Source organism: Ambystoma mexicanum, chromosome 6q, assembly GCF_040938575.1.
Source record: "Ambystoma mexicanum isolate Mex_15411 chromosome 6q, UKY_AmexF1_1, whole genome shotgun sequence".
Taxonomy (NCBI): Eukaryota; Metazoa; Chordata; class Amphibia; order Caudata; family Ambystomatidae; genus Ambystoma; species Ambystoma mexicanum.
In genome coordinates this window covers 1,005,497,705-1,005,521,369 of record NC_090937.1, presented here as the reverse complement: position 1 = coordinate 1,005,521,369, position 23,665 = coordinate 1,005,497,705, and positions in this window count along the sequence as shown.

Here is a 23,665-nt window from a genome sequence, read left to right as displayed (position 1 = left end):
GCTTTTACTGTCAGCTCCCATGAAAGGGAAATTTAAGGGGAGCGAGTGGTGATGCCCGTCCATTGCCAATTACCTCTCCCCTAATGGGCACACAATGGCACATGCCATCCAATCTTAAGCTAGATGATGATTTGTTATTTATATAGCGCCTTAAGTCAAAGGGCTTTACAGAGAACATGTACATACATTTATCATATCATCACAGCCGAAGTTGGTACTCATTTATCGACCTCGGAAGGATGAAAGGCTGAGTTGGCCTTGCCAGGATTCGTACCTGCGACCTGCCGATCACACATTGATCGCAGCAGCAAGCGCTCAACCCGCTGAGCTATCTTAATACCGACAATTGGTCAACCCTCATAACAACTTCGAGAAAGTGCCATGTTGTGCACAACTGGTGTCGACTGATTTTGGTAGAAATAAACCACAACTTTAGCACACGTTCACCTTTTCAAAACGGTGTTGAGCGATTGGAAGCAAAAGAATGTAAGCAAGAGAACAAGCAGGATAACACGGGGCACACCGCCAGAGGCTCTGCTGGCATGTGTTTCATTCGGGTTTATCACCAATAATGACTCGAGGTGTGGTCAGATACCCCTCTGCATAGCTGAGTTGGCTCTGCAGCCTTAATTCTACAAGCAAAATCCCATTATCATCCAGGAGAGCGTAGCAGTGCACATCTGCTCCCCCTTTCCTCATGATAAAATTACTCCCTCTGGCACTGCGGGAAGGGCATCGCAGACTGATGCTCAATTCGTCCAAATCAAAGCTGTTTAAAGTGCTCACATCCATAGTGTCACATGCCACCTCTTCTCACATCTCATCATTCCCGTTGGGCATCATTTCACCTGCCGCCGCAATCCTCGATCCTCGGGGTCCAGCTGGACAGCGAGATGTGCCTCTCCACAATCATGGCTAATGCCAACAATGCAGCCACCTCCCGCTACTCACCGTGCGCAATGTCTGTCCCGTCTCACCTTCCACTGATCCAAACCTCAATGTTGAGCAACTACCCAAAGGAGTTAATCAGACGAACTCTTGATTTAGGGACTACAAAAAAAGTCACATATATCCCTTCATTCCCTTCGAATGCCTGACCTCCCGTCCTTTGCACCAGATTCAGTCCCGTCCCATGTGTGTGTGTGCTGTGCGTGGACACGCCCGTCCCTTGTAGTATGTATGCAGCAGTGACATTGGGATCCTAGGGTGAGGCTCGAAATGTGGCCTTAGTAGATAAAAGGGCAAACGGTTTTGTTAAGTTTAACTCTGGGTATAACTTAACGAGACTACAAGGGAAAACCTTAGTTTTATTGTATGTGCATGTGTATTTAACTGTCAGCCTGTGCTTCTTCTTGCTGTTTACCCACCTTCCCCTTTGACCTCGGCTCACTGCCTTGTGTTGTGCTTGCTTGATCTGTCTACCTTCACCCCTTCATCCCTTGTTGTGGCTAGGCACAGCTGTAGCACAGCTACACTGCCAGGCACAGTGCCACTTGCCAGGCACAGCTGTAGCAGAATTAACTACCTGTTGTTGTAGAAGCAGAAACATGGTGCAAATTCCTGGGCATCATGATTTAATAGCAGTGCCTGGCAGAAGCTTACATCGTATGCACAAGGCCAAAATGCTGGCTTTGTCAATGCTGGTGTTTGAACAGGATCTCAGTGGCTTTGCCAATGCTGTTTTTAACAGGACTTCAGCGAAGGACACGTAGAGTGCTTATAAATCGGGTGCCTTAAGGGCTGCAGCAAATTAATTTTGTAATGTGAGCTCCGCAAAGCGCACTTTTAAAGCCCCAGAACGAAAACATTACAAAAATGTTTATATTGCAGCGTTATACAACTGATGACTGGCACATGGTGGTAGTTGCTGGTACTTTCTTTACACATTGTACTAATGATTATTCTGGTGCAGCTTCAATGTTACAAGCAGTTAACTCTCTCTCCTTCATGTGTGAAAACCATTTTAATACTGCTCTAAGCCTATGTTGCCCTTTCTCAGATCAGTCTCTCGCTTTCTCTTTACAGACCATCAGCAACACCTTACATGAACAAATCCAACCAGTCCAGGGCAATTGTGCAACTAAAAACATCAAACTTCAACCTCCACAGTGCACCTTCGGGGATTTGGATTTCCCATAGCCTGCGAAGGAGTTCATTGCAGTGACCATTCTCCAGAACGAGGTGAGCTAGCATGAGTCTTTTGTAGGGTTTGGTGCTCAGGGCACTCCAACTCTGTTTGTGTTCATCTGTAGTAAAGAAGGTACAAGCTGCTGTAAAATACACCATCACACTTGCACACGTAAGAATAGTGTACCACCATTAATATGTAAAACCGAATGCTTTTTTCATATTTCGGTGGGTTTTTTGGACAGTAAATTGCACATTTTGTAGGCCATTTTTCCAAAATTTTCGCGGGGGGAGAACCCCCCCGCACCCCCCTTGGGGGGGGGGTGGGCTCGCGCGCTGCGCGCGCTCGCGACTATATTCGCCCTGGGAAATTTACGCCCCACCAGCTTTCAAACTCACCAGCCGCCAATGCTCCATGGGCCCCCTCCGATCACCCTTATGTGTGGCAAAAAACCTTGGTGTCATCTTTGACCCCTCTCTCTCCTTCTCTCCTCACATCACAGATCTTGCCAAGAAGGCCCACTTTCATCTGCACCTCCTCAGAGGCATTCTCCCTTTCCTCACCTTCCCCCATAATCTCATTGTCTCCAGAGCTCTGGCCCTCTCTAGGCTGGACGACTGCAGCAGGCTCTTCCTTAGTCTGCCTAAATCCTCCCTTTGCCCCCTTCAACTAGTCCACAATAGGACTGCGAGACTTATCCTTGGCCTCACGCCCAGGGACCGCATCTCTCAAGCCATAGAATCTCTCCACTGGCTTCCGGTTGTTGCAAGGATCAAGTTCAAAGCTCTCTGCATCGTCCACAAGGTTTTCAGGGGCCCTGCTACATCCCACTCTCGCTCCCTAAATACCTCCCTGCTAGAGCCCTTCAGTCTTCTAGCTCCAACACTCTGCAGATCAGATGCTTTTCCAAGCAGAGAGTGGGGGGTAGATTTCTCTCTTCGGTGGGAGCCTCCTTCTAGCTGGAATGGCCTCCCAGGCACTCTCAGGCTTGAGCCGGATCTCCTTAAGTTCTGTAAGCTTCTCAAGACCCTCCCTGTGAAAATATATTTGACATAATACCTCCTGATAGTAAATATCGGCCTGAGCACATTCACATCACACTGTAATATCGCATTGAATGAACCTGAAACAGACTGAATACACCAACATTTTGAGTTGTCCACCATTTTGATCACCTCCTGCATTCTGTTCCATGTTCAGAATTTGTGTTTTCGGCTTCAACAGAGCAAAATGAACTTTGTGCTGCTTTATGATGTTAATATAGATGAGAATGTTGAAGTTGCTAAGGTGGATTGTTTATCCTACACTGAAGAATCTTGGAGCTAAACAAAAGCTGTACTAATCAGTAATTTAGATACCATTTGTCCCAACAGTGCCTTCCCTGTTCAAACAGCAAAGTAAAATAATGAATGGCGAAACGTACTCTTCTGCAGAAATCCTTGTTTTCTCTCCTTGGAACTAACTGACTTTAAGCTCAAGAAAAAATGGTAGACAAATATAAGTGAGTAAAATGAGGAATGTTACCTTTGTGTCTTGTATTTGGAACACATTTTAATTTTTGATGGAAATAAGCAAACTATGCAAAAATGTTTAAGCATAGATTAGTTATGTAGTTAGGTCACAAATCCTAGGTCATGTATTACATGAGAGGGGCTGGACGATGTGTCCAAGAGTGTGAAGAATTTGTATAAATATGTGCATTTGTGGAATGTTCAGCACTCTCTCATCTCACGGTGTCTGCTTGCACACACTACGGGGTGTTGAGAACCAAACAGCTGTTTGTCAATAAAGTAAAATTGTAACTTTGACCTTGTGACTGGCTTATTTGTATTATAAGGTAGTAAGCCTTGATATTCTTTAATCTTTTATCCCTTTCTCTTCTTCCTTCCCTCTTCCCCTCCCCTGCTAATGTCCACATCTGCTGCATTTTAACCAGCTGCCTGGTTCCTGGGTCATACAGGACAACAGGCCCTCCTCGCACAGCCTACCGCAGCACTATGTTCACACCTCACCCCTCCCACGCCCAAACCTACACTTACCCTACTGGGCTCCCTCCGCCTGTACTACCCTGGTGGGGCCTACTCTTCTACAGAACCCGATCCAGCCTGTCCTCAAACTGAGCATGTGGACCCTCATTCTCTGCACTCCCTGCTTTCCCCTGGTACTTATCCACCTGACCTCCCCCTAGCACTCGCTTAGCCCAGGGGTCCTCTTCCTCGCCTCCCTCTCCCCCGCAGCACTTGGGTGCTCTCCACTCTTCCCTTCCCATTTTGCAATAACACATTCGGCTCTGACCGGCACTCCCACAACCTAACTCCACCGCACTTCTTGTTACTGCACTTGTACTATCGGAATGATAGAAGGCCTAGTCACACCGTTTTTTATTATTCTTCGTCCCTGTTCCCCCCGAACCCCATCTTTTCTTATGGCCCCTTGAAACACCATTTGCTATATAGGCACATTATAAATACCAAATACATGAATAAATAAATAAATAGATAAATATAGGTTTATTGTAAAGCATAAATACATAATTTTAAAAAAAGAAAACCTCCTTCCCACCTATCGTCTCACCTAATTTCGAGGCAGATCCATAACTGGTTCCAGAATGTTACTGAAATCCAGCAGGGTTTCCCTTCATGGGGGGGCTAATAAAATGAAGAATGGACAGGTTAAGAAGTGGATCATGAATCCCTTGAACGGCTCATGAAGCAGGGTGCAGCATCCCTTTGCCTGAATAAGGTGCCGCAGTTACAGGAAGGTGAAGTGAAAGAATCGGGGTTGTATGGGGTAGAAGGTGAGCTATGAAACAACACTGCAGTCTTAACGTTGTGCTATCGCCCCTTATAAAATACCGACCTCTGCCAGAGCTCATTGGAAAGCTATTCTCAAGGGCTAACAAACGAACAGCAGAGTTTCTGCCAATGGGACCATTTGTCTTAAGCCTGCCAATTCTGGTGTGGCGGGACAACTCAGTGGAACAAGTCAGTGCCAGCCTGAATAAGGTTTCAACTGGTGTATGATGGCAGTAGCTGGGCATGCGATGCTGTACTTTTCATAAGATGACTATGCGAGGCATCGGAGGCTTACCATACCATGAGATGAGACTACCCGGTCCTATGAGGCTACACTTAGCACATTATGGCAGCATCTGGCAGCATCTGGCACTTGAGGCTGTTCAGCCATATAAAGGATATTCCCATGGTCAGAGAAGGCTTTGCTTGGTGTGCCGTTGCCATCAGGACTGTATTCGTGACATACAGAGGCAGCAACCTAGTTAACATAAGTTGGCAACGAAATCAAACTTTTGTCTGCATTATAGATACTTGTCATTTTTTATATCTTACAATTAATATATTTTCTTTGCATGTGCAATGACACTTCCTGTGATGCAACAGGGACAAAGGTCATGTGATATCATGATCTGACATGTTGTTGCGGTCAAATGTCATATGATAACACTTCCTGTAACTGCATCCTGTGTTAAACGTCACATCTGCTAAACCCTGGCATGTTGCTGAATAGACGTCCCTGCCGTTAATATGTTCCTCATGGTTTAGTTTGTTGTTCACTGATGCTGCAAAGAGGGGCCTATACCGCGAATGACTATATGAATGCGGCTCAATTGTATAAGGTGAATTACATGACTACCAGAACATCAGAGTCATGCACTCGGAAATCCTATTACGGGTTGGGCGAGGGTGACACCGTGTCACACTCATTTAGAAGAGTCTATCTGCCCTCTCCTGACTCAACCCCCCATCATTAGAAGGAAGGGGAGGGCTCAGCACTTTTTGATGCATGTATTCTAGACGCTTTAACCACCTGTGCGCAAAACAGGCGTCAAAGGCCAATGCACTACAAAGTGGATTTTACATGTTACTCTCTAGTGCGAAGTTTATATTAAATTATGTATATTCGTATTCGCAATGCATTATCGCATTATAAATTACATTACAGGGAGTAAGGAACCACACATGTGTGTTTATGGCACGCCTTAAATCGACTTTAGCACTGTCTCCCCATAGCATCTGTAAGTGTTGGCGGCACTGTGAGAATATGACGTTAACCCAAATAACCGGTTAATTGTCATAAAAATCCAAGGAACGTTCGGTTTACTAACAGTCACTCTTTATATCCACTTGATGGCACTATAGCCTTACTTATTGTAATCCACACATCATGAAATACACGTCGGAATGCCCTATTCTTGTTTTGGCAGACTGCTAGCTAAAGATACAGGGGCATGTCTCACTAATAGCTATGTTCCTGTATCTTTTGTTTATGTCTCATGTGCTTGTTCGTATGTTTGACCACTGATGTCACAATGAGTGCTAAACACATTTTACTTCTATCTTACTGTAAGTCGTTTTTATTTCTAGGGGGTGTTCTCGTTAGGCTGCGTTGTAATTCTGTGACTGGGTAGTCACCATGCTCGTGTTAATTGTCGAGTGTGTGGTAGCTGCAGCATTTCTCTCTGGCCGCTTCCGTAATTCAGTGAGTGCTGGTGTTGCCTTTCCCTTTATTAACTTATTGCAGTGGTTTCATAACCCGGGTAGGTGCGTCACGTTGTAGTCAGTTCAGTGTCCTCTCTGTACAAACGCATGTTATGTGTTCATATTGCAGCGGTTTTCAGGAACGTCCGCGAGCTTCCATGGCTGAGGACTCAGGGGGGAAAGTGCGTGCTTCCAATTCTGTTTCTCCAGGCTCGGGGGTGACTGATATGGTTGTCACTTCTGTAAGCTACATAAGTCACAGCCTGCCAAGCCGACTCTCTCGTGCCGTGCTATATTTATGGCAGCGGCTGTACGAGTGCATACCTTGCATGCGTGCAGCTATTTGATAGGCCCTGGGTCGCATCTGAACGGCTACTGCAAATCTTGAAAGACTGGTGTCTGTGACGCAACATTAGTGGCTGTCAATGGCATGCGACTTTATGCACTCACGCAATCTGCGTCTAACACATTTAAAGCCATTACCAACTCGCAAGATATTTCTATTGCCCAGCACTTTTCTAAGGAAAATAGGTGTGAAAGCGCGTTTCGCCATTTCAGCACCTTAATGTGCCTACAGTACATGCTGGAGGAGGCGATAAGGCGCGTGCGCGGACCAAGTATCACTGCGCTGGACAGCGAACTCCTGGGTATTCTTTGGATATTTAATAAAGAGTGCTGTGAACTGGCACTGCTCTTACTCGGGAATTGATTTTTAGATATTTATCAAATATCTCTTAGTATGATTCTCAATGCTTGTGAGTGGGGTGCAGACCCCCTAATACGCGCCTCCTTGTCGGGCACGTCAAAAGTGAACAAAATAGACAGACCTCGGGTGTTGAGGCTTCTGTGTGGGTTGCTGGATTTCCTTTTCCAGTGTGTTGATGTTTACTGCCAGTTCTTTGATAGTCAGTAATATCAGATCAAGTGAGCACTTATTTTCTCCCATTTCCTCACAAAATCCTTGTTTTCTTAACAGAGGGTCGGTTTTAGTGGTATCCTAAGACCTCTTGGAATTCTTTGTGCTCTATAATATCGGAATTACCCAAAATAAATGACCAAATGCGTGATTTGGCCAAATTTCGGCCATTCGAAAATTCCGAACGGCTGAAAAGTTCGACCAGATCATGCATTCGGTGCTGGGGGCTGCGGGGGTGTCCCCCCTGCACCCTTGCTCAATATATTGTGACCAGGGGTTGCGGGGGTGTCCCCCACAGCTGTCACGAAAAAAAAACGAAAAGAAAAAAAAGGAAAGGACCCTGCAGCGCCGTTTCCCGATCACAGAAGTGAAAGGGAACAGGCGTGGCAGGGACCAGCGAGTGGGCAGCAAGGTAAGTAGGGGAGTGTGTTGGGGGTTTGGGTAGGGGTGTGTTGAGGGTGTCGATACGGGTGTGGGCCAAGTCAGAAATGTTCAGGATAGAAAAGACCAAACGTTATTTCGAAAAAATAATCTTTGGTCTTTTCTTCCTCGAACATTTCTACCTCGGTCTTTCAACCCTGATCCATAATATCTGCCTAACGTTACTGCATGTCATTTCCTATTTATGCCTTTGTATTTTTTTGAATTATGATGGATACAATGATTTCAAGGTATTGATTGGCTTGTTGCTATGCAATATCAACTTGGATGATTTATGTTGAGTTGAATTCAATGATGATTACTATTTGCATATGACTGTGTGCAGATCAGATGAGAATCACAGACCCTGATGAAGGACCATGAATAGTCCGAAATTCATTGGCAGGATTTGCATCTGCACTTAATCATGTTTTCATCATTAAAACTTTATGAACACAAAACAAAACAAAACAACGACTATCTTTTACAAAGAAAAACACGCGAAGAAACGTATACTCCACTTCAACTGCTCTAATAAGGAAATGTAACCACATCGTGGAATTTAGGGTGTGCAACCCACACTGAAGGCTCAACAGCCTAGGTCTGCCTATTTTATTCTTTGGGTATTGTCATATTGGTCCCACACACATATTTGTGGGAACTGTGCGGGACTCGCTTACTCTATCGAGCATTGGCAAATACAATAGTTTTGGCATTTGCTATGTCCACTGCAGTTTCCATTTGTAGGCATGAGTAGCAAGAAAAAGAGGGCAAGAATGCCAGGGAGGGTGCAGGGGCAAGAGAGTGATAGTGAAGCTGCTAACAAGGGCGAGGAAGAGGAGGTGTGAGTGAGAGAGCAGATAGTGGGATGCTAGGAATGCTCGTGTGAGAGGAAGGATGAGCGAGAAAGTAGGGGTGCAAGAAAAGGTGAGAGCAAGAGCAAAAGTGATGAGGGTGCATGCAAAGGGGCTAGTGAGAGGTGTGAGGGTAAAAGAGATTGAGAATGTGAGAGGAGAGAGGAGACAGTTGGGAGACAGGCAGGGAGAGAGAGCAAAAGTGTGAGTTGGGGATGAGAACAATATGAGGAGGGTGAGAGAGAAGGTGATAGCAAGGGTGTGCCAGTGAAGGTGTGAGAGGCAGAAAACAGGATGGTAGCAGGAGAAAAGGTAGGGGTGCATGAAATATGAGAGCGAGCGAGAGGTGTGACGAGGATGCATGTAAGGGTGTTCATGAGAGTGTGAGAGAAGAGAGGAGATTGTTGGGCGAGAGACAAGAAGAGAAAAGATCTGAGGCAATAGAATATGAGAAGTGAGTGAGTGAGGATAGAGAGAGAGACAGTGTGTGAGGTGCGAGAGAACAGTGTGCGGAGAGTGAGGGAGATGGGGCTAGCAAGGGCGAGCAAGAGGAGATTGGAAAGGCCAGCAGTTTTGGCTGTTTTATAGAATTTGCCAGCCACTGCCATAATAAGCCCAGATACTCACTCCATTTGCTAGCTGGTTCCATCTCATTGACAAGTAGTACTATTAGGCAGTGCCAGGCAAATGCATATGCATGCCTACACAAAAGGGAAAACTCCTGGCTTTGCCAATGCTTGTTTTGTTCACTCTACTGCAATCCTGGGAAGGGAGAAGTAGTGAAAACGCAATGTGTATAAAAAGAACTGTAAAGTTTAAATGCTGATCTAATTTGGAAGGTGTGCAAAAATGTATTTATTTAAACTGGGGAAGGGAAGAACAACTGTTGAGGCATGAACTACATGCAAGACATTTAGGTTGAAACTTTTCCTTTATTTTCCTTAGGTGTCCATATGCAGCAACAACTGCCTCCCATCCTTGCCACTTCTCAACCACCCACTCACTACGCTCAACATTCTCCTTCTAGGTTCCATATTGTTGCTTCAGGCCAGCAACATTCTGTTCTGTGCTTGACATTCCTAACACCTCCCTTCCTTTTTTTCCATCATGCACAACCTGCACCCATCTGACATTCTCAAGTACTCCCTTCCTTCATCTCTTGGCAAACACCACTGAGCACCGCCATCCTCTCCTTACATCTTACTCTACCCCCTGCCTTTGACAATGGTGGACCCCCAATCCTTTACCACTTGCACTTCTTCAGAAAACCTCAACCGACCTTTCCTCATTCTTCCTGGCAGTTTAATTATTATCAGATCTCCTGGATTCCCCATTAATTCCTCTCAATAATTCTGGTGATCATACCTCATCTGGGCTCTCACTCCACTCTTGTGATTCTTTTCTTTCGCTCTATCTACAAGCACCTCCTTAATTCTCAATCTCCCCATCCTGGAGAATCCTGGACACAGATGGGTATTTGGCTTCCTCCTCCTCAAAACCTCAAATGATGATTCACCTGTCACTGCATATGCCACAAGGTGATACTGGAACACCCTCTACATCACCTCCATTTCCAATCTACCCTCGTTGCAACTGCAGTTCTTATGACATCCATCAACGTGCACAGCTGTTCCCCTGGGGATGGTATAATGCTGTGGTCACATGCTCAATCACTTACCTCTGCAGAAATTCCTCAAAATCCTTTGATACCAACTGAGGACAATTGTCTGACAAAAGATGCTTTGGGAAACCCTCCCTCCAAAACAGTGGTTCAAGAAATGCAATTATGTTATCAGAAGTGAAGTCTTTCGATGTGCAGACCGCTGGCCATTTAGACAACATGTCATCTACTACAACCAGATATGCATTTTGCGAACCTCCAATATTAGAAGGACCCAGTAGATCCAAGGCAATCCCTTCTGTTGGTCCCATGGGAGCCCCTCTCACTCTCAAGGGAGGTGTATGTTCAAAGTCTTTTGTCACTCTCCACATACTTACTACACTCCTTCCACATATGTCTTCCACATGTCGATCTATTCAAGGCCACCACAAATCAGCCCTACTATGCTATCCCTTACCCCTTCAGGTACTATCAAGCGAAGACCTCTGCAATAATATCCACCTTCGACAGACAACTCATCACCAATACTCTTTAACAACTTAATTTCCACACCTTCCCATCCACAAACCCAATTTTATTGCACCAGCTCCTTCATCTTCCTGTAAACTTCATCTTGGGCACATCCCTTGTCCCAGTCATTTAGTTTTGCATACTGTTGTACTAAAAGAAATCCCCAATTCTGTCATCTCCTTCATCACTTTTATGACCGGTTCCACCAGCACCCTCTAATTCCCCCCATTGACAACGGATCAGTGATAACATTATTTTTACCAATAACATGTTCCACCAAAAATGTTAGGCCTTGTAGGCTACTCACCCACTTCATAATCCTCCTAGACACACCCTTAAGACTGACATTGTTAAAGATACTGACCAACGACCTATGATTAGTCCTCACCACAAACGTTCTCCCCCACAAATATGTCTTCAATGAGACGGAGCTAAACATGTTGGCGGACACCATTGTCCAACATGCAGATTAACATTTCTCCACTGACCAATGCAGGCAGGCCCAGTTGTGTAAGAAGACCATCTGGGAAGAGGTTACCCAGAAAATGACAGCAGTTGGCACAACCCCCCCTGCACTGTGCATGCCTGCCAGAAGAGTTGGGATGACGTGCGCTTGAGGGTGCGAAACCTCCTGTCGGCCCAGTGCAGACAGGGAACGGCCACAGGTGGTGCAGCGCATCCCCTATCCACCTGCTGCCATGCAGCAGTGTGCTGCACCTCAAGGCTATAGAAGGGGTCAGTGCTGCAGAGGCCGTAGCCATGACAACTGAGGAGGCTGGTGAGTGCAAGTAACCCCAATGTCAAACCAGCCTCCCTGTCCACCCTGCACCCACTACAGCAGCAAAATATGTCAAGTGTGTCGTGCACAACACAAATAAAGCTCTGCTGACCCCCCAGACCTACAACCTGGGTGCATACAATGACATACACCTTCACCCAAAACCTCACTCATTCCCCAAATACACAAAGAACCTAGCACAGGCACCCTGTATCACCAACAGAACATGCTCTTGCTGCCACTCAGACACACATCCACCTGCCACAGCAAAATTAGTATGTGTCCGCCATGCTAGCCCTGGCATGTCAGTGCCAAGCACCTTCACCACCCTCAAATAACCAGCGGCACACACCAAGGAAACATGTGACTCCCTCGGCCTAGCCAGCCTGACCCATGAGCACAAATGTTCACCTATTCCTGTAAGTGCTACAGGCAGCAGGGACATGGTGACCCCATCCATGGCACAACCTTCCCCAACACGACTTCACACAGCGTGTGTGCCACACCCCTAACACCCTATTCAGCAATTACCAGTAAACCACAACAGTATCTACAGCACACCACACACCATATGCGTACATGTAACGCTCACCTGGTATCCACGGGGACGTCACTCAGCCTGTTCTGACCTCTTACAACCTCAAACCCTTCCCTGGAGTCTACTCGACTGGAGACTGGGCCTTGTTTTCTTGGAAAGTGTGCTCTCCATCCTGCTTTCAGCGCAGGGGCACATTGATTGATGCAGGCTCATTGCTGCCTAGTTACTTCACTGGCAAGAGTCCGACAGGTAAGTATAATGATTCTTTTGAACAGTTCTCTAACTTCATTCCTTTCCTTCCTTAGATGATGGCCTGCGTCCGGGGATGGCGACGTGCTATAGAGATGAGTAGCGCTGAAGGTGAGTGAGAGCGTGATGCGCGATGCGTCCCTTTTGTATTGAACTGAGTTCTTTTTCTGTGTCTTTTAGGTGCCGCGACGTTTTCAGCGTGGATGCCGGTTATGAAGAAGAAATGCGGTGAGTAAGCACGGTATGCGGTGCCTCTACATGTTTCCACGCTAACCTGGAGTGTCTTTTTCCTCTTGCAGATGGATGAGAAGTTCCAGAGACAGAGTTCCCCCAGAGCGGCTGGGGTTCAGATAAGCGTTTGAAGCTTGTACAGTCTTTAAAAATAAGTGAAGATTTGCTGAATGCTTACTAATGCCTTTTTTCTGTTCTTTTCCCTTTTCCTTAGGAAGCAGCGCGCCGGGATGGGAATGACACCGTCGAAGATGCCCGCAGAACAGAAGAAGCGATGAATGATGGGCAGAAGCACTGCAAGGTAAGGCTGTTCCTAACGGTTTTCTTGTTCTTGCAGGAGCTGAGCGCAGAAGAAAGATGCAGGCCTACTGGAGACCGATCCGAACACGGTGAGTGTCACGCTGCAGGTGCAGAAAAAACAAAGCATGTTTCTCAGCCTGGGCGTGGCTTAAATAGTCTCTGGGTATCCCAGGTGTCTCTGGGCTGAACCACACCCAAAAGACTAGACTGCACATGCAGTTCTGGGAACCGAAATATGTGGGTGCATCCATCTTGTCCCCATCAATGCATTACAAGTCCTATCCCCAATGTTAGCCAATGGGAGTGAGTGAGTCTGGTGCCACAAGCGCCAAGTCTGACTTCAAGTGGGTCTTTGGAGGGATGGAGAGGCCCTTGAGGGCCATGTAGGTGATTGTGGCCTGGCTCCAGCCTGACATCTTGGAGGGCTGGGGACATGAGGGGCAGGAATCATGACAGCACTCCCCCCCAGGCCCCTCTCAAGGTGGCTCTTCTGTTTGGTCCTGGTTTGTTTGGATGGTTTTGATGAAATCGTCTTAGCAAGCGAGGTGCATGGATGCACTCACAAGGCTCCCATGTCCTGTCTTGTGGACCATACCCCTTCCAGTCTACTAAGTAGTATAATTTGGATCTGACGTACTTTGAATACAGGATGTCCTTGACTTCGAATTCTGTCTCCCCGGCGACTACTACTGACTGCGGTGGCATTGCTACCCGGGTCCCAGGTTGAACAGGTTTAAGGAGAGACACGTGGAACAAAGGATGACTCTGCATGTTTGACGGCAAAGCTAGTCTGACCGCCACAGGATTTATCACGGAGGTGAAGGTGAATGAACCCAGGTATCTTGGACGGAAAGTTCGAGTTCCTTTAATGGACACGCGTTTAGACGCCAGCCAGACTTTGTCTCCCACTAGGTAGTTGGGGGCCTTTGCTCGTTGTTGATAAGCAAACTTCTTTTGGCGATTTTTAGCTTGAAGTAGGTGTTCATCTGTCCTTTTAAAGGTTTGAGAAATGATCGTGTGCAAGGTTTTGACTGCTGGCATTTCCAGGGTTGTAGGAACGTCCAACTCAGAAGTACGTGGGTGCCTGCCATACATGGTATAAAAGGGTGTCTGCCCCGTGCTGGTGTGTAGGGAATTATTATAAGCATATTCAGCTCTCCATAATAGGTCGAACCAGCTTCCTTCAGCTTGGTGTAACATGCAACGCAGATACTGCTCGAACGTTTGATTTGTCCTCTCAGTTTGACCATCCATTTGGGGATGGTGACTGGTGGATAGCCGTTTGTCGATCAGGGCCATAGAGCAGCATTTTCTCCAGAAGTTAGATACGAATTGAGTGCCTCGGTCTGAGATTAAAACTGAAGGAAACACATGGAGCCGTACGATGCCTTCAAGAAATACCTTTGCCAGAGTGGAAGCATTTAGGAGCCGCTTAAGAGGAATGAAATGTGCCATTTTTGAAAATAGGTCCACAACCACAAGAATAGTGTTAAACCCTTGACTGGGTGCTAAGTCAGTAATATTTGTATTTGTATTTGGTTTATTTATAAAGCGCAACCAGGCCCAGGGGCATACGGGCGCGTAAGGTTTTTGATCATGTTACATAAGAGTACAGTTACATTAGCAAGCAGTAGGCAACAGTTACAATAGTTGCGGTTACAAATAAATACATACATTGGTATTACAGGTACAAGCATACATGTTGCAATTAAGGTGGTGGGGCGGAAGGTGGGACAGATAGTAATATTATTTACAATATGTACAGTGGGTAGGCAGATAAATAAAATATAAATATATAAATATAAAGATAAATATAATAAAATCGTGGGACAACGTGTGCCAGGGTGATGGTGGGATTTCCAATGGTTGTAATAGCCCAGCCGGTTTCTGCTTGGATGACTTGATTTGAGCACACACTCCACAAGATAGGATGAATTGGATAATGTCTTTACGCCACGTGGGCCATCAATAATTTTGTTTTACCTTGGCTAGGGTGTTAGCGATTCAAGCTAGCTGCCCCTCGATCAAGGAATCATGATAACCGGACATGACTTTTTCTCGTAGTTCTTGGTTTGGTAAGAATAAATGATTCCTGAAGTAGGGCAACTGATCTTTTATCATGTAATGTTCTCTTTGTGCACTCCACACTTGTAATTGCTCCGGACACATCAGGTTTTGGATTTCTTCATGTAATTCTTTCTGAGTTATGGTTGCTGTGATTCCTAGGAGCTTGTCACTCGGGATGATTGCTATTGGGTCAGGGGTCTGATACCCTTGCTCTTCCAACCCCATACGGGAAAGGGCATCAGCCTTCCCGTTTTTCACCCCTGGTCACAATGTAATCACGTAGTCCTATTCAGCAAAAAAAAGAGCCCAACGTAGTTGTCGTGAGGATTGGGCCTTTGCCGTTTTTAGGTACTGGAGGTTCCGGTGGTCAGTTATTACAGTGATTGTGTGTCTGGCGCCCAAGAGGTAGTGCTGCCATGCCTTAAAGGCTGACTTAATGGCCAGGAGTTCTTTGTCTGTGATAGCGTAATTGAGTTCAGGGGGTGTGAATTTACGTGACCAGAAGGCAACAGGGTGTAACTGGACCGTTTCGGGGTCCTTTTGTGAGAGGATGGCTCCCATAGCCATGCTTGAGGCGTCCGTTTCCACCAGGTATGGGAGATCAGGGCGAGGGTGGCGTAAGATTGGGGCAGATGTGAATCTTGCTTTGAGTTCCTGGAAAGCTTCCTCGGCTTCTGTTGTCCACTGGAACATTTTGTTGCTTTTCCTTAGCAATGACGTGATGGGATGCACGATATGCGAAAATCCTGGGATGAACCGGCGGTAGAGGTTTGCAAAACCCAGCATACTTTGAACCCCCTTGAATGAATTTGGGGATGGCCAGTTCAGGATAGCATCTACCTTGTGTACATCCATTCAGATTCCATTTGGGCTGAGAATAAAGCCCAGGAATTCCACCTCAGAGACATGGAATGAGCACTTTTCGAGCTTGGCGTAGAGCTGGTGTTGACAGAGTTTCTCCAAAACGGATCGGACGAGTTTAACGTGGTCCTGCTTTGATGCAGAATATACTAGAATATCGTCGATGTACACTAGAGCACAGACATCAATCAATTCCCGTAGGACATCGTTCATGAAGTATTGAAATGCTGCAGGCGCGTTGCAAAGGCCAAAGGGCATTACTTGATATTCGTACAAGCCGTATTCGGTGCGAAAAGCGGTTTTCAATTCGTCCCCCTGTTTAACGCGAACAAGGTGATATGTCCCCCTCAGGTCTAGTTTTGTGTAGATTTGGGCATCTTTGACTTGATCAAGCAATTCAGGGATCAGTGGCAGGGGTAGCGTTTTTTACGGTAATCTGGTTCAGTGTGCGATAGTCGATGCACGTTCTCAAGTCCCCCTCCTTTTTCGGTACGAAGAATAGAGGACTGGCTGCTGGAGACTTCGAGGGACAGATGAACCCGTTGACCAGGTATTGGTCAAGATAGGCCTTCTGGTGCTGGTTTTCTGGTTCTGTGAGTGCGTAAATTCACCCAAAAGGGATTTGTGTGCCGGGTATCAGGTCGATTTGGCAATCGTATGGTCTATGCGGTGGCAGGGTATTAGCCTGTTCTTTCTGAAAGACATCTAGAAAGTCCTGGTATTCACTTGTTAGGGTGCCGATTGCCACAGTCGAAAGCGTGGAGGTTCTGGTGTCTATTGGTTGTTTCTCTTGGCGATAACATGTGTGGACGTAAGTCTCGGGAAAGGCCAATTCTTTTGCTCGCCAATCGATTCGAGGATTGTGAGCTACCAACCATGGCATTCCCAGAATCAACCAGAACTGTGGTGCCTTAATCAGGTTGAAAACGATAGATTCTTGGTGTCCATCCTGGCACAGAAGGGTTAAAGCTGCAGTGCATTGGGATACTGGACCAGAAGCTATTTCCGTGCCGTCGACAGTGGTAACAGTGTTGGTTGTTGATTTAGGGTCTAACGGAAGCCCCATCTTTGCCGCAAGATCCTGGTCGATGTAATTCCCAACGGCTCCACTGTCAATATACGCTCTTACTGCGTGCATCCGAGATGGTTGTTGGTGATTGATCAAGACCACAGATAGTGCAAAATGGGAGGTCTGTAGTTCACTTTCTTCGCTTGACAAGTGGACCCCTGCACTTGCTGGGCTGGGGAGTTTTCTGATTCCTTGATGGTATCTTCCTTGTCCGTGGCCCCTACCGCCCTCCTCGGTGGCTTCACAGGGCACTCTTTAAGGAAATGACCTGACCTTCCACAGTACAGACATAACTGCTGCTGTCTCCTTTTATCCCTTTCCACTTTAGTCAAGGGGGATCTGACCCTCCCGATTTGCATTGGTTCTCCTGAACCTTCCGTTGTGCGGGCAATATTGTCCTTTGAACGCACATACATAGGGCGAGGGTCCGATCTGGTTCGATCTGCTCTTCGGTCCTGCAACCTATGATCCAGTTGAACAACAAGGTCAATGAATTCTGAGCAGTCTTTCGGGGGGCTTCACTACTTGTGCGAGAACATCCTTGAGCTCCCCACGCAACCCCTGATGAAATAACGTGGTTATCTTCTCCACTGGCCATTCTGCTTCAACTACGAGTCTAATGAACGTGGCTATGTATGTTAATAGGTCTTGATTCCCTTGGCCTAGGGACAGAAGTTCGTTGTCTAATTCCTGCCCATGAGTACGACGGGCGAACAGCGTTTCCATCTCCTGCTGAAAGCCCCAAAAGTCATGCAGCAAAGGATCGTCTTGGGCCACAAAGGGTACAGACTAGTCCGCGGCGCTACCACTCAGGTAGGATAGCACAAAAGCGACCCGTGATTGGTCATTCGGAAAGGCCCCTGGTCTACAAAGGAAGTGCAGGCGGCACTGGTTCATGAACATTGCAAACCTCTTGGGATCCCCATAAATCGTTCGGGCGGGGCCAAGGGAACTGCCCCAGGAAGGGTTATCTGAACGGGATTGGCTGATGGTGCTGGCATCGAGGGCACGCCTCTCGGCAATGGTGCATGCCCTGCTTGTGACTGGAGAAGTTGCTGTGTGTTCTTTGGCTACTATCAGCTCTCTCCTCAGGGTGTTGGTCTCCTGCCTCGCTGCATGTACTTCGGAACGTAGCTGCCCCAACATGTGGGCTAACTGGTCGGTTTCTGATGTTTCCATTTGGCCCAGGTGGATTTTGATGTGAGGCTTTGTGTTCTGTAACGCTCACCTGGTATCCACGGGGACGCCACTCGGCCTGTTCTGACCTCTTCCGACCTCGAACCCTTCCCTGGAGTCTACTCGACTGGAGACTGGGCCTGAAACACAGGATTGGTAGAGTTTAACTCCCTATTGTTTCTGTGTACTTGAACCCCTTCTTCCCCGGGGTCCAACCCGTCCCTTTGATCCACAGCTCACCTTGTTTTCTCGGAAAGTGTGCTCTCCATCCTGCTTTCAGTGCAGGGGCGCATTGATTGATGCGGGCATGTTGCTGCCTAGTTACTTCACTGGCAAGAGTCCGACAGGTAAGTATAATGAGTCTTTTGGACAGTTCTCTAACTTCGTTCCTTTCCTTCCTTAGATGAAGGCCGGCGTCCGGGGATGAGTAGAGTAGCGCTGAATGTGAGTGAAAGCGCGATGCGACCCTTTCGTATTTATATTGAACTGAGTTCTTTTTCTATGTGTTTTAGGTGCCGCAACACTTTCAGCGTGGATGCCGGTTATGAAGAAGAAGTGCGGTGAGTAAGCGCGGTATGCGGCGCCTCTAGATGTTTCCACGCTAACCTGGAGTGTCTTTTTCCTCTTGCAGATGGATGAGAAGTTCCGGAGAGAGAGTTCCCCCAGAGCGGCTGGGATTCAGATAAGCGTTTGAAGCTCGTACAGTCTTTAAAAATAAGCAAAGATTTGCTGAATGCTTACTAATGCCTTTTTTCTGTTCTTTTCCCTTTTCCTTAGGAAGCAGCGTGCCGGGATGGGAATGACACCGTCGAAGATGCCCGCAGAACAGAAGAAGCGATGAATGATGGGCAGAAGCACCGCAAGGTAAGGCTGTTCCTAACGGTTTTCTTGTTCTTGCAGGAGCTGAGCGCAGAAGAAAGATGCAGGCCTACTGGGGACCGATCTGAACATGGTGAGTGTCACGCTGCAGGTGCAGAAAAAACAAAGCATGTTTCTCAGCCTGGGCGTGGCTTAAATAGTCTCTGGGTATCCCAGTTGTCTCTGGGCTGAACCACACCCAAAAGACTAGACTGCACATGCAGTTCTGAGAACCGAAATATGTGGGGGCATCCATCTTGTCCCCATCAATGCACTACAAGTCCAATCCCCAATGTTATCCTATGGGAGTGAGTGAGTCTGGTGCCACAAGCGCCAAGTCTGACTCCAAATGGGTCTTCGGAGGGATGGAGAGGCCCTTGAGGGCCATGTAGGTGATCGTGGCCTGGCTCCAGCCTGACATCTTGGAGGGCTGGGATATGAGGGGCAGGAATCATGACAGCAGCTTGGTCATCCGAAGTAAGCAATTCTCCCCCTTTTGAGCCACATAGACCTTACCAATAGCTTCTCCTCTCATAAACTGAATCACTGCCTCAAATTCCCCTGCAATATCAATGGGAACATCCCCATGCATTAGCCCTTGTTCCTGGTTCTTTCAGAGTGCAATATTTGAGCTTGTTCTTCCAGGTCTCCAAACCGATCAAGGTGTAATCCGCTTGCTGTCAATCAACATGGAAACCGCTACTTCATTTACTCTTCAATGGTCTCCCCATGCTTTTGTTCCCTGACCACAAATAATAGCAGGCCCATAGCTTGCCCTCCTTCACCTTGTAATGTTTGTCTAGTTTGGCAATGCTCACGTCAAACTGAGTCATGCCTTCCATCTCAATGGGGCCTAGGAGCCTTTTGAGAATTTCTTGTCCCCCTGGACCTAAAAAGTGAAACAGTAGGGCCTACTTCCTCTCACTTGAGTAGTTGGGCCAAAACATACTTTGCAAATCCTTCCTTCCATTCTTTCCATTTCAACGGCAGCTCTCCTGGTGAGGACAGGAAAAGCACGGAGCCTGGTTTGTTCACCATGAATGCCAAGACCAGTCCCAGAATGCCAGAACCAGACACTGCCCTCTTTTTGCTCCTTGCTTTTTGTGTGTTCACCCCTGTCTGCCTGCAGCCTACTGTGGTCTCATAAAGCTATGAACTCACATGCACCTTAGGTTTTTCTTTCTTTTTTTAACGAAAGGACACAAGATAACTACAACCATAGTTTTGCCCATGCCCCCAGTCCTTTGCTTATATGCAGCTGGCAAATCTCACCGCACCTTGCTCCTTCATTGCCATCATAAGCGTCCCCCATTGCCAAGAAGCAGTGTTGCTTGTCCACTTGGTTGAAACCACAATGTGTCCAATGCTGCACGTTCAGGGTGGAGTATCTGGCCAATGTGCGTGCGTGCACAGCGGTGATGAAACTGAACTGAGGGCCCTTAGCGTGTGCCACCCTCGGGTTCCCAGCTCACCTGTTCCTCGTTCATCGGGGAACCTGCTCAGGGAAGCTTCGAGCCAACTTGGTGCCCAGGGCGAAACACCAGAATGCAGTTTCAAACTTTCCATACTGGTACACTGCGGTGTGACCAGCCTACCAGGGTCTGAGGTCCCACTGACCACTGGCCCTGTGTTGCAGGTGTTCTGTTTGTACCACTTCACTTGTATTTCACAAGGGGCAATACTAGACTAGCCATATTCATTATTTTATGATGGATGGTTATCATTCCAAGATGGACAGTCTGGTACACTCTTATTGTACTCTTTCAAAATACCTCTATGAGAGTGGGAAAGGGGACAACTAGCACCAGTGAGGGTTCCTGTATGCTTTGCATTAAATCACAGAGCCTTTCAGGACTGTAACAGTGATCAGAGATCTCTATGTTGGATAAACAAGTCTATGATAAAAGGATTGTATGTGTGAATCTCTAAATTCATAACAGATGCATTGCTTGGTGCTCACATCACTGTTGACAACACTCACCCTAACATTAAAATGTGTGTAACCATAAACCATACATGCTCATTTGGACAGATTACGTTTTTGGATGCAAGTATAAAATGGCTGCAAGATCAACCACTCAAATGCGGTACAAGGGCTCTTTTGCTTCTTGTTTCTGAAGAATTTTAGATGAAGAAAGTCTGGGTTTCAGTTTGAGCATGCCCAACCCCCAATACTGAAACATCATTTGGGGAGTTATATCTATAGACAAGACAGCATACCGTACAAGAGACACCCAATAAACAATGCACAGAAAGGCTTCACAGAAAGGATTGTACCTCTTACAAACTTTAGCCTGACCAGTAATAAGCTGATAGAGTATTTTAAACAAAACCGGCTTCAAATGCATGGTAAAGGGTCCAGAGTTCTTCAGCCACTACCTCCTCACCATTACGCAGGCTTCAGGGGTTATTTCTGCAAAAATGAGCAGGCCTATGCATTATCTAACTGAGCTGGCATTAGCATCTCTTATTAGTGCTGGCCTGCAGCTAATGAAAATCATGGTGTAGTAGTGTAGAAAGGGCGTTTGGCCTAGTGGATGCACAATTTGAGGCAACTTCTCCGATTGCTTTATGCGTTTAAGTGTGGGCACAGTATGGCACACTCGTCAGAGCCACATACAGAAAAAGTTCCAGTGTGCTATTGTATGAACATTGGATACATCAGACAAAAACAATCATATGTGCAATTACAAAAGGGAGCGCCACATAGACGCCATTAACCCACAGAGTGGTGGCTTGTGCAGCACACAAAACATTTCTTCACACATATCACTGCATTGATTTGCCATGGACTACAGTCTGCATGGTGATGCACAATGAACTCTACTTTCCTAATCAAGGTGCAAAGTGAAATTGAGTTGCCATCTGGTGTGCGTGCTAGGTAGTGACTGGCTTGTTAAGAAAATTAAATGACTTTTGAAGCTGAGTGGATACATTTAGTCCATGTCCCAAAGCAACCACTAGAATACTTAAGCAAGAAAATGACAGTTAACCTTCCCAAGGATGCGCCATATGTAGCTCAAAAGTAATATACAGAAAAGGTTTTGGTGTTTTAAATAAAGAATCATGAAAATTAAGAAAATAGTTTTAAAACATTTCTGTGTGGCAATTGAATTCTCTTTGAAGAATGTATAGGTTTGGTCAGCTACCTGATACTGGTTCTGGTGTGGTGAATACAAATGCCCCATGTTCAGTTCTTAACACTGAAATGTGTAAAAACAATGGCTTGTTAAATGAGCCATCACTTGCAAGTTGCCCCACTTGAAAGGCTGTCAACACAAAGAATGAGGGGCACAGGGTGTGTGACTCTAGAGCATCTCACACGCTGTGTTTGGAACATGCATTCCTTTTTGTTTGCATATTCCGAACGCATTGCAGTCAGTCAGCAGAGAGCAGCCAGTCGAACATCTCAGGAGCACCCACCAGCACAGCAGGCTGCTTAATCTTTTGTCCGGCATTTTCAGAGTCCGCTTTCTGGGTGGGCCCCCTACTGCCCCTCCAACCTGACCAATTTAGCTCTCTGCCCTGTGCCGTCAGCCTCTCCACCTGGGGCCAAGAAACAGGGCTGTACCTGTTCCACTCCTCAGCAGGCACACGACAGGCTTTCCAGTGAATGGCAGGCGCACGATTCAGTCTCCAGTCATTGCTGCCACAGTTCTGACATTGAAGAATTTAGCCCCAAAAAGAGGACTAATGTTAACATAATAACAACAAACACATTTCATCCTTAGATGTTTTATGTTTTAAAACAGTTTCCTCCTCTATTTTGCTGCTACCCGCGTCGCAAAGGCCGATCTTAATTGGCTACTTTATTTTCCTTACTATGCACAGGGAAAACGGAGCTTGGCGCGTCTCTCCAAAACAGAGACAGCACTCACTAAATGTTATGCAAACAACAAAAGCACCAGGTGTTTCAATGTTGGGTGTGACTACGACAGACCATGCCCACTTTCCAGCAGACTAGCCACTAAGACACGACAGGCCCTTTCCATGCTCTTAAAAATGATGAACTGCTATAATGCAAAATGAAAACCATAGACACTATTATCAGCGATAAACAGGAACCCCCAGAAGGTTATATAGAAAAAATCACTTCGGTCTTCTTTCCGATATAGCTTGCAGTTTGCAGTTTTTCTTTTTAGTAATGTACTAAGCCCACAACCACACTGATCTCCTGTGCACCAAAATAACCTGCCTGCTAAATTACCTCATCAAGCTGCTGCCTACGTGACAGAGACAGAGAAAGTAACCAAGTCAGCCACGGGCGAAGAGCCACATTTCTTTTCTAACTCCCCGCTACGGCACCTGGCAGAGAGTTAATCACTGGAATAGGGCGCTCATGCTAACGCATGAGCACCTTATTCCAATGCAAACCACCTGGCTCCCGCGTCGGAGTGTGGAGGTAATCATGTGAATAGGGTGCTGATGCATAACATCAGCACCCTAATGTTATTGACTGCACACTGCGGCTGCGGGTGCATTTAATAACAAAAGGGTGCCTGCTGCACCTTCTCCCACTACGCCAGCTCGGGGCAGCCCTTGAAAGATTCCCCTGAGCTGGCGTGGCATGGGGCTAATGGAGCCCTCAGTCAC